The 15,041-nt window shown below is 37.1% G+C and overlaps 1 protein-coding gene across 1 annotated transcript in view; it reads left to right on the plus strand.

The window, feature by feature from the left end:
- Positions 1-1,089: 1,089 nt before the first annotated feature.
- gpat2 (glycerol-3-phosphate acyltransferase 2, mitochondrial) overlaps positions 1,090-15,041 on the plus strand; it is a 64,555-nt gene continuing 50,603 nt past the window's right edge. The window contains exons 1-2 of the mRNA XM_029160907.3: positions 1,090-1,482; positions 5,907-5,956. The gene's annotated coding sequence lies outside the window, so the exon portion shown is untranslated. The remainder of the gene's footprint in view (positions 1,483-5,906; positions 5,957-15,041) is intronic.

Genomic DNA, 15,041 nt, shown 5'->3' on the forward strand with positions numbered 1-15,041 from the left:
CCTTCTGATATCATGTATAGGATGCAGATGAACACCCACATGCAACAGATACCAATTAAAGATATTCAACGCTAATATGGTGAGTCAGAGTCAGCCTGTGGTGTGTCTGCAATACTGAGATACACACTTGGCTTTAAAAACCGTGAAATTCCAACACCTACAATAAATATGTTACTAGGAACTAAACCATTGCCCACAAGCATATGGGTCCTGCTCTATACCTTTGTGGAAAGATGTTATCTCAGTCTCAGCTGTCACGGTTAACAGAGGGCTGAGAGGAAATGCTGTGAGGTTGCTTGTAGTGACAAACTAATGGTGACTTATGACCCTACTCTGCAGTTTAGCTCAACTGCTCCAAGCTCTTTGTCTCTTATAGATCTAATGGATCCTTATCAAAGTTTCTGTCCAGTAGCAACATGTGGCTGATCTAAAGAGGAAGCGCTGAGCCCCCCACACTACTTGTTGTGCTCCAATTAGAGACAGACAGAAACACATTTGAGCATTGGGGGCTAAGGGGCCAAATGTTCTCCTCCAAACTTGGTGAAGATTAAACAAAAAAATCAAGGGGCCAGAGGCAAAACCTTGAGTCACACAGATGTTGCTTTGCATCTGCTAAATGTGTCAACAGGTTTGTTGTGCCCTGAAAATGAATTGACACAGCAGAGAAACATCTGGAACAAATTCCCCTGTGTTGTGTGTTGATTTTCATTTGGGTTCATGTTTAAGTGGTTTTATTTTTATTTTAGTATACCTTTACCTGACCAGTAAAATGGTCTTAGATGGCCATTAAGTCCTCCTAATGCCTGGTCAAAACCATCATGAACCTATAATGGAGAAAAAACATCTTGTAATAAGTGTCTTCTCATTAAACGGGGGGAAAAGATGTGAAATACACCAAGAGACTACTTGAAGTTGTTTGCACAATCAAGTGTGTGCAGCTCTTCATTTCCCATCTGTTTGAACTGCATCACTACTACACTAGAGTGCTGCAGACACAACCAGGCGTTCAGTTTACAGTCCACTGCATTTATGAAAGGCAGTTCACGTTCTGGAACAGGTATGAAGGGTTTGCTGTGTCTCAGAGTCTCTTTGATCAGTTAAGGGTCTGTGGATGTTTTCTCCTGCCTGGCCCTGTTCTAGCATTAGCCTCTTCTTCACACAGGCTGCAGTTTATCTGCCATGGTTTGATGACCTGCTCTTATTTGTTTCAGCCCTGATCTCATGGAGAGTTACAGAAGCGTAAACAAAAGGGCGGCCTCTTTCTACAATGAGTTTAAACACCGAATTTCTATCTGACTACCTGACGCAAATGGTCATTAAAAACGGATTTACATGCTAGGCTAGCGCTAATCTTGCGTTACTCCACGTGTCTAGGCTAGTGGATCGTGTTGCGTCACTTCCGGCCACCGTCTTTGATTAGGAGTTGAGGAGCGGATCAAAACGCGTACAACGTTATCCTTCCGTCCGCGATAGAGGAATGCGGTAAGTGTTATAAAATGATGTTGTTATGAAACGCTGTCAGAGAAAGAAAAAAAGCTGCTGAAATGTTCATTCTTGCATGAAACGCAGCTTGTTGGCGAACAGGTTGGTACAGCGCAGGTGAAGTTAGCGCAGGTGACATAATGAGGAAGCGAAACTCAAGTTATGCGTTATATTAGCCATGTTAATCAGCTAGCAAGTACAGTTAGCTTAATGTACTACGTCAACTCGAAATGTAGCAGGTGTTAAGTTGCTAATTAGCTAGGAAACAAATACGTAGCTAAATTTAAACTGATCATTACCGCCTGTTGTTAACTTTATATTTTACCAGCCTAGTTTGATGATTAACGTTAGATAATTAATTGCTAAATAAATTGCTATGGCTAATGGCGGGTAATGTTAACATCTTTTTTCTGAAAGCAAATCATTGTCCACATTTGTGAGTTGTTAGTATTTTACGCAAAGGTGAAAACACTATTGTAACATATTTAGACGACGAATCAAAGTAAAATAGTATTTAGTGTCTGTGGGTGAATGAGAAAGAAGCTGATAACTGCTTTGGGTATAAATATATAAATATAGCTCAGTCTGCTCTGTAGTCTGGCAAGACAGTGTTAAGGCACACAGACATACAGTAATAACATGTCTTGCTGATAAATACTGTAGGGAAACGTAAACTTGGTGTTTAATCTAGCAATCATTTATTAATTAATTAATCATCATGTCTTGCTGTGCTAAATAAGGCATTGTGATGATTCTATCACATAGTTGTCAGATGACAGTCTAAACTGTTCTTCATTCTTCAGCTGTCTGGCCTTTGCTGTGTGTTTTAAGATCTTAGTATTCTTTGACTCGTTCTGATTAATTTGTTGGAGTGATTTAATGCATTCACACAGTGGTTACGGTAATTGTATCAGCTCTGTACCATTTTGTACAAAGTGATTTTGGTTAAAATGTCTTAATTACCTGAAACCTTGACAGAGGACCTAAATTATTGTGGTGTAAATGTTGTGGTGAGATCACACTGTGATAACAGTGCACAATGATGAAAGTGCAGACAAAATTGAAAGATATTATTAAACAAGATTTAACTATTGATTAAAATGTCTGCTGCTGTAATTTTAATGTGGATTAATTATCAATGTGGCTGATTTATATTTTTGTGAAGCATATGGGAGTGGATGTGCCTCATCTCACAGACATAATCTTTGAAAACCTTACAGTTCAGTACCTTCAGATTTTATGGGAGCTTTCCTGTCACACAAACATTTTTTGCTCCTTTTTCATTTTTGGGCTCTCTGTCTTGGTGTGCATGTTGGCAGTATGCCTGCACATGCCAATCAGCCTCTTCCTTACTGTCCAGATTGTAGACCCATGAAGGGAATACAGTATTGTTGTCATGTAGCCAGCAGTCTTTTGTTTTGTATTACTGTTCTTTTGTTTTTGAGATTTTTTTTTATTATGATGCAAACTAAGGGAGTCAGCAGAACCAATTTGAAAAAGCAACTACTCAGCAGAAGGAATTCAGACATGCTAATGAATGGGATATAACTTTATTACACACAGAAACATGGTAACTTCCTAATTTTAATTTTTTTTATGATTCAAGTACCAGTATGTCTGTATATATCAAGATAAGAGAAATACTGGTATCAAACTCTTATTTATGTGCTGCACTAAGAGTAAGAGTTAGTACTACTAAAAGCCAAAATGATGAGAATTTTCCCCCTTCCCCCAAATTCTTCATGCCTATTTAAATGTATTTCTGTTTTAATAGACAATTGCTGTTGTCTGTTAAACCTTTACTGTTACCAATAAAGAGAAAAGCATTCCTGCCACACATTGTACAATGATATTATTATTAATTTTACACCAAAAGCAAGGGGGAGTGAAGTGATCATTTTATAATGTTAGAACCGATGATGAAATGATTAAGAAATTAAAAGCTCATATTAAGAAATCTGTCATCTGTATTGTTTTTAATCTATCTGTATTTAAATGTATCCTTTGCAATATTATAAATAATGAGACTTCCTCTATTAAACCTTAAATCAATTTGCAGAGCTGCACCAAATTGTATATTTGATGAAACTGTATTGGAGGAACACAGATACATATACTCTCTGGGATCTAGTAAAATGAGTTTGCTAAGGTAGAACAGTAGGTATACAAGAGTTGTAAATGATCATCTTAAGCTTTGTTCAAGCAGAATATTTGACTAAACAACGCTAGTTAGGAAAGCTGTAGTATAGGAGCGTTCTTGTACACTGCGCTTATCGCCCTGAACAGTATTTCAGCCAGTTCTGAATCACAGCAGGTGGTTGTAATTGGCGGAACATTCCCCAGCCTACTTTACATTAAATTAAAATTCGCATCAACACCCCATGCAGCCTGGGTAGAAAACTCAATGATAGCTGAAAATGCAACTCCTGTTGTTAGATATTAAACAATTAAGATTAGATGCGGCACTGATGAAATCTGTAACAGAGAGTTGCAAATACCTTGAGGCTCAGCCTTAAAGTGTATGGTGTTTCTAAGTTCTGAGTGTGAGGTTTTATAAAAATATGGAATTTACTTTTTATTAATAATAATTTTTATAAGTACAAGCTAATTTCCAGTTTAGTAAGAGAACAGGTGTGTTGTTATTTTTAACCCTGACGAACCTACTGTTATAAACTTGCAGATACATTTAATTCTTTGCATTCAGATGTTTTTTTTTCTACTGGTGTATAAACCTCAGAATCCTAATTTAGTACTCCTTTACCCACATTTTAATAAAAAATGAAGATAAAAGTATAATCCTATGATCAGCAGCTTATGGTTTATAGGTACAGTACAGGTGTATTGTAGGTGGGGTAATGCATAATACTGTATTAAATAATCAGAATTGTTTATAATGTTATCTTTTAAACCATATAAACACATTCACTTACACTATATTTATTAATCAGTATAAATGTCCTTGCCTTTGCTTTTATTGTTTGTTAATGCTAATGTTCCAGCTGCACCATTTACACTACAGTACCTACTGTACAGTAGTTGGTAGATTTGAATAGATTTTAAAAAGGTCATAGGCTATTAAACAAACCGAAAGCAGCAGAGCAAAAAACAGTTTATGTGGGGTATCTGTCGCTATGAAATAAACAATAAATATATACAATATATCCAGCAAACCTATTGGCGTGTGGGTGGAGGTTAGACAAAGAAAGCGCAGGGTGAAAGTGAAAGAAATAGAGAGCATGACTGAAGTCTAATATAATGTTTCCAAGCCGTGACAGGGTCAGAGGCATCATGTCATTTCACCCTCTGGTAGAGAGCAGAGAAGAGCAACCTGTGCTGTACTATGAGCTGTTGCAGTTTCCAGTTTTATTTAACCATTTCCAGTTAAATGCATCAACTTTGTCAGTGAAACATGAATGCACATATGTGCTGGTTTGCTGGTGGTGTATAAAAATTGACTTTGGTCTCTGCCATCAATGGTTCTCTCTCCCTCCCCTTACGTCTTATGCCTCTGCCCTCTCACTTGTCTTTGGACAAAGGTATTCCCTGTTACCCCTGACTTTTCTTTGGCTGTGAATAGCTAATCATGCTGAAGATGCCACACTTTCAGGCTTTGAACTCTTTTTTTCTCGTAGCTTTTCGTTCCGAAGTGATCCTTGCTGCTGTTCTTCATCAGATGCCGTTGCCAGAGCTGATCACTGCCACTCTAGTCAATGCTTGTAATTCGACCGGGTGTGCTGCATTGTGTCCCAGAAACGACTCTTTGCTCTGCTAAAGAAAGTCTATTTTTGACAGATGCAACATATGGTACACTTGTGAAAAAGTGAAATCCACCAGTCTGGTAGTGCCTTCACTATTTTACAATGCTATGTACTCTTTAAAGTTGAAGAAATGTTAGTTTTTATTCCCTGCTATTATGCCTTTTTTGTGTGAAATATAGCTTAAAAATGAAGATGAATTAATTTTTAACAACCAACCCCAATCTTTGATCTGTGTTGTTGATAAAAACTTAACTGTAGACTTTGTAGGCTACAGCTCAACAAAATAGAAAATATCTAAAACTAAAACACTGAACAAACAAAGCGTCAAACTACACAGAATCTTAACAAGCTGATTTGCTCCTCCGTACAGCGTTGGTGGACTTAGAAGCCATACAAGCTACAGAGCAAACATGAGTTGATGTCAGGGTTTCTCAGAAATAAAAAAGCTGGACCCATTGTTCGTTGCTGACCCTTGCACAAAAAATATAAAGACACTTATATCATTTGGCCACAAAGCCATCAGGTGGTTTTAATACTGTTCAGGTGTCAGCGTGAGGAGGAATGTCTGGAGTTTATTTAGGCGAAAAAATTAATTAATGTTGCTAAATTGTTCACAAAGGTGATCCTGAAGGCCAGGCTCCTGACATGTCTTCTGTTTCTTTTAAGGCAACACTGAAGTTCACACGCCATAAACACTGCTGCTGGTTCAGAATAAGGTAGGACAAACATCGGTCTTTTTGTTGCAGGCGGCAAATAGGAAATTACAGAATGCGCCCTCTGTGTTTTTCTCCTCATACTTCTCATACTCGTGTGTGCGTGTTTGTGCGTGTGTGTGTGTGTGTGCAAGCCCAAGTGTGTGCTTTAGCTTCTTTTCTCTTGGGGTTCTCCTCAGTGCCATAGTTGTCCATAGCTGTTTATGGAAAATACTTTGCTAATACTGGCTTCACTACTGTATGTTTGAAGAGAATATATTAACGGAATACCATGCAGTGCATCAAAATGCTTTTTTAAATTTTATTACTGAAAAGCAAAAAGTATTACAGCTGATATATTTGATTATAGGTTATTGATAGTTAAGAATTGTGTGTGTGTGTGTGTGTGTGTGTGTGTGTGTGTGTGTGTGTGTGTGTGGAGAAAGATACATACTATAAATTAAGCTTTTCATGTAAAAAAAAATTAAAGAAAATTCATATTCTGAACTCTGATGAACTTTTTAGTACTGTACATGCAGGATGCCCTCTCTCCTTCCTTCCACTACTTTTCTAAATATAACTGCACTACAAACCTTGGACAGAATACAGCCCTATTTTTTTTTAACCAACAGGGATATAGTCTATTTGATTTGCATGTGGTTCTTTGAAGTGCTGTGGCTTGTGAGTGCCTTGTCAAGGGACATGAAGCAGTGATTCATGGTATCTGGTGGGCACTGATTGCATCTGTGTCTCTCTACATGAGTGCTCTCAAGGGAATCATGTCATTAGTCCATGTGTGTAGATGTGTATTTCTTTCCTATAGCTGTAACTACTGTTTTCAAAACTTATTAATTTCTTCAATGCTTATGATTCAGTGTATGATGTACTGTTGTTTAACTTGATGGGAGCTGTTGTCATCAGACATGCACTATATTAAATTTACCGTTTTGTTTTTGTAGCCAAAAAGGTGGATTTTCTACAGTGTTATTAGCTTGGTAGAGATAATATCAGTGTCTGGGGAATGCCAAATTAGAGAAAAGAGGGCAAAAATGTCTCACATGATTGAGAGTCATGGTTATTCAAGATTATAATGATACCGTAGTTGTATTTATTGGATAAACCTTTGGACTGTAACTTGTGGGTAGTTTAGACTATTTTAATATTGGTCAGTTTTCAGAATTATGCTTTTTCCCTATCTGTGGTTTCTAAGTGAATGCTAACTCAAAGAGCTGATTGTACCTAATCCTGTTTGTCCACCACTGTCAACTGACAACCCCCCCAATACCCCCCCCCCCCCCCCCCCCCCCCCTCCATTGGTCTTTCTCCTTTTTCCTGAGGTGTCACTGGGTGCAGAACCACATGAACGAGCTTGAGGGAGACTGTCGGTTCCTCTTATTTCACTGTTGTGCCTTTTTTTTAATCACCTCAAGCATATTCTCTCAAACAAAGCTGGTATTCTCCCATCGTGTCACACTTTAGCTTGCCAGGAGACATTGGGTGGGCAGCTATGATCTTGTGGGTGCAAATGTATCTATAAATGTCTCTTTATCTACCACAACTTCCACCATGTGCCATGATCCACTCCTGTGTCTGGCAAAACTTGTAAACAACTATTCATCTAAACCTGTGTCTCTGGTGGAAGGGCTTCGTTTTTAGTCATGTGCAAGAGTAATAATAACAAAAAATAAATAATAAAACAATAAAAATGGTTGTTAAAATTTAGAAACATTTAACATTGCCAGCAGCAAACTCCAGTCCTACTTTTATGGTTATTTGCATTTACATTGTGTAACACACATATGCAGTTCTTAGTGTCATAATGTGGAAGCGTTCATAGTACATTCACAATAATGTTGTAATTAAGTGCAATATCTGAGCTGCTTTCCACCCTCGGTACTGTACCTGGTTGTCCTGAAGGTCCACAGGTCACATTAGAAAGATATTTTCTCATGACATCACATTTGGGCAGACATTTTTGATTTGTTTCCAGATTTCCACCTTGTGGTACAAGTGGTTGCAGGATTGGAAAATGTCGTGTTCAGAAAGTGGCTGAACAATTGTTCTTTTGCCTCCACACCTTATAACTGCACAATGTACTACCTTCTTCTGAATATTAAATATTTCTTCATTTAATAATGAAAAATAAAATGATGAGTTATAATAGATAACTTATTGCAAAATGTTTTATGACCCTCTTTGTTGAATAACAGACCAGAAGAAAATCTGCTCGGTTCATTTTATAGGGCCAAAAAAGTGCTGACGTAAATTCACTTCTACACTGGTGGCCTCTGTCTATCTGAATCCTTTTGGTGCTTTGTTTGTGCATTGTTTTTGCCACTTCACATTGTACATCCTGCAGTGCCATCACATTTGCATGATGTGGAGGGGTTTGTGGAGTGTTTATTTGTTTCAATATCCCTACAGACGTCTGCTTTTTAATAGGGCGTGAGTGGGTTTATACCTCTACCAAATTAACACTCCAGTGATGTTTTTGCTATGTCTGTCATCCTATCTTGTATTTTCAATTTCTCTATTCTTTCCTAACACCACTCTTTTCCACTTACCAGTTTGTTACCGTTTCTGTTCTATCACACACTCAGTGTTTCTGTCTTTGTGGAAGTCATCTCAACCTTCCCCTTTCTATCACTACACTGGCCACTTGGGATCTGGAGTGCATTTGCTCGGATGTTTATGCATATCTCTGATAAATTGTTTGGCTTGATCTCGGAGAGCAGGCCTGCTATTAGAATAGTTTATCTGATTCGGTGTTTAGGGAAGTAAATTCATCATTGTTTTCATGTAATTAAAAAGGATTCCCATGGGTTGGTTGTTCATTTACAGGGTTCCCAAAACTCTGTGTAATTTGCTTTGCTTTTATTTTTTATTTTTTAGATTGTTTTCAATCACGTGACTATTGTTTGTGAAATTCAGATGGATGGCAGGAAGTGAGAAGCAGAATAGAATCGATTTTGAACCTCAGTGTGCCATAGTAGTTTAAATGATAATGCGAGAGTAGGTCATGGTAAATGATGGCAAATCACTATTCTAAAAAGAGGACTGATAAGGATGCATGGAGGCAGCAGACCTCGATAGACATAAATAGTAAGACCATGTACCAAAGTGTGTCTTAAAGACATACCACAGGCCATTTTTCCTGATTAAAATGCATTCAAAACACTGTGCTTGCCTGTTGAGGAGCTGTACTGTTTCGGAATGCACCAAAGACTAAAGCTATCATTGCTTACGCTGATTGCAAATATATTTGTATCTGTGCTGTTATTGGGAATCAATTTTGCCAAATTGTATATACCGACATGGACATGAACAGGCTACTTGCAAAAGAGATGGTGTCTATGTTGCACATACACAGCCCAAAGACACACAGGCAGGATGGGACATGTCCAATAGCTAGATTCATGCCTGAATTTTGTAATTTTTTTTTTTTTGCTTTACTCCCATAACATTAATCAGCTGCTGTATGGGGCTCTCAACTTTGCATGACCATGTGGATATTTGTACAGTAATGGAATTGTTTCAAGGGTCATGTTTAATGCCATAGATGCTTAGTAAAGGTTTAATATAATTATTGGTATTTTTTTTTTTCGTAATCGTGCTAATGTAAGATGAAATGCTAATTCACTAGTGCAAAATATTTCCATTGTAGTAGTTTTAGGATACAATCAGGAAGTGTCTTCTGAGTTGAAGATATAGTGCAGAACAAGAAGCAATATTATTTGTATGTATTTCAAATCTGTAATCAGTGTCAGCAATTTGACTTGGGGCACACCCACATGCTGTTAACACATGAAAACAATATGGCAGATGTCTCTCAATATTCCAATTGTATTGCTTTAATTAGTAGAGCAGTATACAAGTCAATATAGTCAAATCACCAGTGCAATGCAACAGCTGCTCACATTGTGAAAAACAAGTTTTACAGCTGTGTCTGCTTGTTTGGAAGTTGGACTAATTTAACTAAATGTTTATTTAAAAAAATACTATATGAAATTGTAAAAGATTTAGCCTCATAACTTAGCGGATATTACAAATTTAAGATTGGAATCTGCTTCAAAGTTAGAAAAAAAATCTAAACTGGGACAAACTGACCACAATGGTCAGTTTTTGCATTGCAGTTATTTTCAAATAATGTTAAAGTTTGCAGCAGTTAAAATGTCAAATAGTTTCAGTTCTGATCAGCTGCAAAACACAACTATAAATCACACTGTGCACATACTTGTGAAGTTAAACAAATTGGTTCCATTACAGCCATTTGTCACACGTGTCAACTGTATTATCAGTAGCTGTGAGCCAGGTATAGGAGAATAGATATCTGAAGATGTTCCTTAGAGTAGTAGAGGGCAGATGGTGAGAATAGTCACTGTCTGGCAGAATGTCCAGATGCATCATTGATCTCACTGGCTGTGATTATGATCAGGTGTTCACAATATAATGAAGAAAAGATATTGCAATTGATATAGTCAATGCATTTTTTCTACTGTTGTATGTTTGAGGTTGTACTTACAGCATTGTACTTAGCATTGGTTGTACTTACCACTCCTGAACAACGTTCTTCAATTAAAGGATGCAAACCCAATTAACCGTACTACAGTACCTGCTACAGTTTGTACAGTATTTGTAATAATAGTTGTTAAAGAGCTGACAGCATGATTTTCTCACCTACCAAGCCAGACTGTATCTAATGCCACTTGGACTTTTGGGAGTAACCTGTCTTCATTAGGGAGCATAGCCTCCCATACAGTAGTTTCCCAAACATAGACAATAATAGCTTTGTGAATGTATTTAATCTTAATGCCAATAAAATGAACAATAGGAGTGGGGTGCTGCGCTATTTGCTAAAACAGCTGCTCCCCTGCTCAATGCTCAGCTTGGATTGCATCCCACTTCACTCAAATATACCCCACTGACTCCCAAATATTTTTTAAAATAAAGGGGAAACAATGGAATGTTACATTACATGTGTTAGGTACCACAGCGAAACTGCAAAGGGATATAGGCTAAGTCTTCCTGCTTTTTTCAAGATAACAAGGTCTGGATAAGCAGTTGAACAGAAGCAGTATTAAATTGGTAGATGGATGCATAGGACAGTCCATTTCTTCTGAAGTCATTGCCGGTAGGTTACGAGTCTTACAGTATTTAGATGTGGAAACACAACAGTAACAAAATTCATCAAACAAGGCTACTAAATGGTTATAATGGCTTATCTTTGTTCATCCATGCAATAATTGTGCCCCTCAGCATTTCTTTGCAGTAGTTGTACTGTACTACTCAAAATGAGAATGAACATGCGTGTTGGCATTACGTAGTCACAGTTTGGACACAATAATATGGGCTAATACTATTGTGTACATTTTATATATTTTTTTTATCATCCAATACTGCCAAGCTGCTATATTGGATTGCTTATATTGGATCGTGTTCCCTGTAATGTTGCCCTAATTTATATACTTTATCAAGAATAGTCACTTACTGTTTAATGTTACTTTCTAATTGTCACATACAATAATGACTCTTCTGTCATGCTTTTATAGCAAATGCAATATTCCGTTTATAACCAATATGAGCTTTTGCTGATTCACAAGGTACCATTACAACAAAATCAAATAATGTGAGTGACGTAGTTCTGACTCATTGGGTATTTCTGCATCAAGTAAAATCCAATATTTCCTACTGCATTAATTCCCACAGTTCGTAATTTCAAAAATCATTTCCTGCCTAGACACCCAAGTGTGCACCTAAGTGCCACTAAACTTGTCACTTGTCACGAGTCTGTATATATATATATATATATATATATATATATATATATATATATATATATATATATATATATATAATAACACAATCATAACAACCACAACCATGAAATCTACAATGTAATGTTTGCCCATCCCTGCTCAGAGCTAAGCTGAGGGCACACGGAGCAGCACAAGACAAAATATCCATACACTGTCTGTACATATTGTATACATTGACTTACAGGACTTTGGAGGCATGCTTTAAAATAACAGACAAAACTTTGAAACTACAATACCCTACGATAAGATTGTTTCACTCTTATTCAGCTGAAGGAATACAATATGTCTGTGCTGAAGTCAAGCTAGGTGCCTCAAGCTACAATATGGTTACTTTGTTCTGAGACTCAAATGTGATCCAGCTAATCTGAATCGTCTTGCTGATGATTCTTACCGTGCTTCAAATGCAGGATCTGAATCTTGAACTACAGTATCAATCTATTTGAGTCTCATTTTTCACAATACCCAATGATGGTGCTAGAGAGATGAAGAAAGTGTGCAGTTGTTCTTATTGGGGATGAATTTGAAGGCCGTACGGTACCTCCAGTCAGCCAGTTCTAATGAATAATATATTTACCTTACTTTATGTCAATTAAATCCAAGCAACCTGCTGGAGTAACAAAGATTTTTGAGTTTTTAAGTTTAAAACAAACTCAGTTACAGTGGTGTTTTGTTTTTCAGCTATATCATCAAGTCACATAATCTTGTTCTTCAAGCATCATATTGTACATAATGTTGCAACTGTTAGTTTTCTTTTGGCCCATGTTTTAGCACATTTATGACCTGTGAAATACATTTTGACACCTGACAAGTAGCAACCCTTTTGACAAATCCGTCAGTTACGGAAAGTTTAATGTGCTTTCGAATGGAAAAAGCTGGACGTCTAGTGTAGCTGCTTATGTGTATGATGAAAACAGGTAGAAATATACTGTAGCTTCACACAATTGCCGATATAACCCCTATTGTTTCCTTCCTGTCATGGTAACAGACACACAACAGTCTTTACAGAAATGTGATCCTAGAGCTTAACTACAGTACCAGACAAATTGTAAAATTTTCTTGGCTGCAGTATTGTGACACCCAGTACTTACAGTAATATGCAATTGATTTTAAGTAAATGTAGATTGTGGAAAGGAGAGGATAAAGCAGTTGATTAGGGTTAGTAAAAATGAGCACACAATTAATATTCCCTTCTCTTAGGGTGGGTATCCCTTAGCAGTAAACTCAGGTAGTGATTTGATTTATATAGTGATTCACTGTATATCAAATTGACTGGTGAGTGAAAACAGTGACACTTTTTTCCCCAAGTTTTTCAGCACTAGGTTTAACATTAAAACCCAAATCATAACAATGGCTTACAGTTGACACACGCAGAAACATGTCACTTGAGTAGCAGCTTTAAAAGTGAAAAAAATCACTTGAGCTTTAGAATCAGTGAGAGTGATAACCACAGCGAGGCCTTAGACAGGATTGTGATGCAGTTTCTCATTCAAAGTGTGCTGAAGAGGCAGAAAAGCTATGTGCTCACTGAAGAAAATCCTTCAAGATATAGGTTTTCCAATTCCTTTTTGTTGTCTTTTCTTTCCTCCTGTCTTTTTTCCTTGTACTGCGGTGATTAAATTGACTCAGAAATGTAATACCAGAAGTTTTACTTAATTTGATTCTTTTGAGATAAAGACTGCAGGCTAAAATCCCTTTCTTTCAAATGATAAATTGATGATTGTTTTTGGCATTTCTAATCCCAGATTTCAACTTTTTAACATCTAGTGGAGAAAGCTTTTAGCAGGATGGGCAGCCAAAGTAGCAGTTTATTTTGCAATTTTTCTGTTTTTATTAGTTATTATAAAATAGTTTGACGCGCCTAATAATTCATAATATGCACAGGATGTGCTGTCGGTTGCGTAATTTTCTTTTTTATTAGATTTTCATCAGATTGATACTTAAAAAGCTATTAAATATACATTCTCAGTCGAAGAAGTGTAATTTAACTGTAATTTCAAGAGATTTTCTTCTTGTTTGTACAACTTTGAAATATAGGGTTAGGCTGGGAGAAATAAATGCAATTATTTCTCAGATCGACTTGCAGAAATTGGAGAGAAGCTGATATAGATGCTATAGATTTAGTGGTGAGAGGAAATTAAAAAATAAGCCAGGACAGACTGAGAGTAAATCAGTTCACAGGATGACTGAGGAATTTCAAGGCCCTCAAAGCAGGGATGGAAGGGTGTTGATAGAGGAATGACACGTCTGTTGTTTATCACTGAAGTTAAGATGGCGTTAAGTAGCCTTATACCTTGGTGAGGGAGAAGCAAGGCACAGGCAGAGGAGGCATGGGGTGGGTGGATAAGAGGAAAAATAATTATGATGAGGTGGAGGTTGGCAGCTTAGGGGTTTAAAATGAGGGGTGCGTACTTTAGAGAACGGTGACAATATAAAGTCCTAAGGCAGAGATAAACTTAATGCAAGATTATGAGGTACAATGAAAGAAATCTGTTGAGAGTTATTCTTGGCGGAGTTGACATGTCTATTCAACTGTGTGGGTATTTTCAGGCTGTAGTTTGTGCTGCTGTTTGCATTACATTATACAGTACAATGAAGTAGTACTGTGATTTATCCCAGCCACATGAATATACCTTACAATTGCTTCACAAAGTGGGGCGCCTTCACTTTTTGCAGTTTATTGTGTTGCAGTTATTTTATTACAGGACTGTCAAAGACTAAATTGGTTATAGCTTATTATATGAAATAAACTGCTACATGAATCCTTGTGGACAAGGCATTCTTACTTTTCCTATTGCATGTAATCATTTCGTTAAAACAAGCAATATTTTTTCCCCTTTGGTGATGGGGAAAATGGGTACGTCATTTGTTTTGCCTTTATAGAGCCACAATAACGATTTGTTTCATACAGTAGAGTACATCATGATTTTAAAATGGAAGAAATGTAGAAATGGGCCTGTATTTTTGAAATATTACTTTTTGGAGGAATGTTTGTTTAACTCTGTGGCTACCCATAAAAAGAATACAGCTAGAAAAACAAAACCAAAGATGGCCATCTTATGGAAAACTACCAAACAGGAAACCGTAACTAACCATGAGACCCAGTCGTTTTTGATAAGTAAACTATAGCAAGTTCTGCTATTGGGAGTCAATGCCTTATTTTAAACTAGTTATTTTAAGAACTGCCTCTTGGCCAGAAAAACTTCCAGGTTGTTGTCAGTGTCTTACTATTGAAGGAGGAACAAGCTTCTGTTTGGCCAGAGGGCTGGATAGTCGGCAACATCAGGTAAGGTTTT

Source organism: Betta splendens, chromosome 9 (genome assembly GCF_900634795.4).
Source record: "Betta splendens chromosome 9, fBetSpl5.4, whole genome shotgun sequence".
Lineage (NCBI taxonomy): Eukaryota > Metazoa > Chordata > Actinopteri > Anabantiformes > Osphronemidae > Betta > Betta splendens.